The 3,487-nt window shown below is 30.7% G+C and overlaps 1 pseudogene; it reads right to left on the bottom strand.

Annotated features, from left to right (window-relative positions):
- Positions 1–2,343: 2,343 nt before the first annotated feature.
- Positions 2,344–3,185, bottom strand: LOC124926777 (annotated as a pseudogene).
- Positions 3,186–3,487: the final 302 nt, after the last annotated feature.

Here is a 3,487-nt window from a genome sequence, read left to right as displayed (position 1 = left end):
TTAACACGTTTTTCACGTCATTGACATGTTTAACACGTTTTTGACATATTTAACACGTTTTTCACGTCTTTGACACGTTTAACACGTTTTTGACACGTTTAACATGATTTTCACGTTTTTAACACGTTTAACACGTTTTTAACACGTTTAACACGTTTTTGACACGTTTGACACGTTTTTTACGTCTTGGCACATTTTGCACGTTTTGGCACGTTTAACAAGTTTTTCACATATTTAACACGTTTTTGACGCGTTTAACACGTTTTCACGTTTTTGACACATGTAACACATTTTTTTACGTTTTTGACATGTTTAACGCGTTTTCACGTTTTTGACACATTTAACACGTTTTTTTTTACGTTTTTGACACGTTTACCACATTTTTGACACATTTTACACGTTTTTCACGTTTTGGCACGTTTAACAAGTTTTTCACATATTTAACACGTTTTTGACACGTTTAACACGTTTTCACGTTTTTGACACATTTAACACATTTTTTTACGTTTTTGACACGTTTACCACATTTTTGACACGTTTAACACGTTTTGACACGTTTAACAAGATTTTCACATGTTTAACACATTTTTGACACGTTTAACACGTTTTCACGTTTTTGACACATTAAACACATTTTTTTTACGTTATTGACATGTTTAACATGTTTTCACGTTTTTAACACATTTAACACTTTTTTTTACGTTTTTGACACATTTACCACATTTTTGACACGTTTAACACGTTTTTCACGTTTTGACATGTTTAACACATTTTTCACATGTTTGGAACGTTTAACACGTTTTTGACACGTTTTCATGTTTTTAACACGTTGTTGACACGTTTTACATGTTTTTTCACGTTTTCACGTTTTTCACACGTTTTAACACGTTTAACATGTTTTAACACGTTTAACACGTGAATAACGTGAAAAATGTGAAAAACGTGAAAAACATGAAAAACGTGTTAAAATGTGTGAAAAACGTGAAAACGTGAAAAACGTGTGAAAATGTGTGAAAAACGTGTTAAAACATGTAAAAAACGTGAAAACGTTTGAAAACGTGAAAAACGTGTTAAAACGTGTGAAAAACGTGAAAACGTGTAAAACGTGTTAAAACGTGTGAAAAACGTGAAAACATGAAAAACGTGTGAAAAACGTGAAAAACGTGTTGTAATGTGTGAAAAACGTGAAAACGTATTAAAACGTGTAAAAACGTGAAAACGTGAAAAACGTGTGAAAAACGTGAAAAACGTGAAAACGTGAAAAACGTTAAAAACGTGTGAAAAATGTGAAAAACGTGAAAACGTATTAAAACGTGTAAAAAACGTGAAAACGTGTAAAAACGTGTGAAAACGTGAAAAACGTGAAAAACGTGAAAAACGTGTTAAAACGTGTGAAAAACGTGAAAACGTGAAAAACGTGAAAACGTGAAAAACGTGTGAAAAACGTGAAAAACATGTGAAAACGTGAAAAACGTTTGAAAAACGTGAAAAACGTGTTAAAACGTGTGAAAAACGTGTGGAAATGTGAAAAAATGTCAAAAACGTATTAAACGTGCCAAAACGTCAAAACATATTTTAAAAGTTAACATTTTGAACCGATAATTTATTTTACAAATATTGGAATTAGAATTGAATTACAATTCTATCATTTTCCCAAACATAGGAATTGGAATTGAATTACAATTCTATCATTTTCCAAACATAGGAATTGAATTGTAATTCAATGCCAATTCTCATGGAATTGGAATTAGAATTCCAATGCCAATTTCAATTCCAATTCCCCATCATCAAACACACCCTAAGTGTATTTCGCTAAGTGCATTTCGCTAAGTGCATTTCGCTAAGTGTATTTCGCTAAGTGCTTATTTATTTTGATTAATAAATAAGTAATGTAATGCTTATTTATTTTGCTAATGATGTTTGAAGGATGAATATTGTGCTAATTTAAAATATATTTTAAATAATTTGGTGCAAAAATTACTTTAAAGTGTAATTTAATTTATACTTTAATTTTTGACAAACATAATTTTCTTTTAAAAATTTACCCATTTATTATAATCAAGATGAAAATAATAATCCATAAAAAAGAGTCCAATAAAGATTCATATAAAGAAAGTAGACTATTATTGGTTAGATATATCATATATATCCTGATTATAATGCACTCCTTTCATTACAAAGTTGTATACATGCATTTAAAACAGAAAAACACTGATAAAATCAAACATAAAACAAAAAAAGTTAATAAAAATAAGAAAGAAATTCACATAAGTTCTCCATTGAAGAATCAAAAGATGAATTTTAGATGATTAAAGCCATGAAATAAGTGAGAATTACACACATACATACATATTATTACATACATAGAAAAGAACAAAATCTATTAAGGTTCAAGCTTCAGCGACACAACTCTGGCTTGCCGATTACTCTTCGCAGACTTGACGAAAACAACCGCCAAACAAGGAGGTTCCCACCATGGCCTTCGTACTCTTTGTTCTCCTTTCAAACAAGCCACTGAAAAAAAGTTCATTTTTTTATTATCAACAAACTAAAGCTAATAAGATTATAGTTTTGGAAGAGAGTAAAGGAAGGACAAGAAATCGACCAACCTTTAATTCGCCTCAATTCCTTGCAAAGGGTTATAAAGTCACCCCATTTCATGTGACATCGTCTTATAAACTTAAGTATTTGTTCTATCGTGAACATTGACATGCTTTATAAGTATTCCCCATTTACACTAATTTCTTTGAATATTTGACGATAACTTCCTAGATTTATCTCTTCTAAATTTTTGCACCAAATTATTTAAAATATATTTTAAATTAGCACAATATTCATCCTTCAAACATCATTAGCAAAATAAATAAGCATTACATTACTTATTTATTAATCAAAATAAATAAACACTTAGCGAAATGTACTTAGCGAAATGTACTTAGCGAAATGCACTTAGCGAAATGCACTTAGTGAGATGCACTTAGCGAAATGCACTTAACGAAATACACTTAGCGAAATGCACTTAGCGAAACGCACTTAGCGAAACGCTAAGCACTTAGCGAAACGCTAAACACTTAGCAAAACGCTAAGCACTTAGCGAATCTTCCCTGAAACGAAAACCCATATGATCCGAGATTTTCTGCAAAAGCCATTAATGAACCTAACGAAATGCTCAAATATGAACCAATATGAACCAAATAACAAATATGAACCCACAAATATGAACAAATATGAATCAAATAACAAATATGAACCAATATGAACCAAATAGAAGAGAAGAGAAGAGAAGAGAAGAGAAGAGAAGAGAAGAAAGAGAAAGAAAATGAAGGAAACGAAAAAATTACGGTACTTATATTAAACCTAATCCACTTCGCGAAACGCTAAGTCCCTTAACGTTTCGCGAAAAGGGCAATTTTGTCAAAAAAAAATAAACGACCACGAAAGCAATTAAAATTATAATTTACCACCAGCTCAAATAAGGGCATCTTTG

The sequence above is a fragment of the Impatiens glandulifera genome, chromosome 1 (assembly GCF_907164915.1).
Source record: "Impatiens glandulifera chromosome 1, dImpGla2.1, whole genome shotgun sequence".
Classification (NCBI taxonomy): domain Eukaryota; kingdom Viridiplantae; phylum Streptophyta; class Magnoliopsida; order Ericales; family Balsaminaceae; genus Impatiens; species Impatiens glandulifera.
Note: the sequence above shows the minus strand (reverse complement) of the source record. Positions and strands in the feature narration are given on the sequence as shown.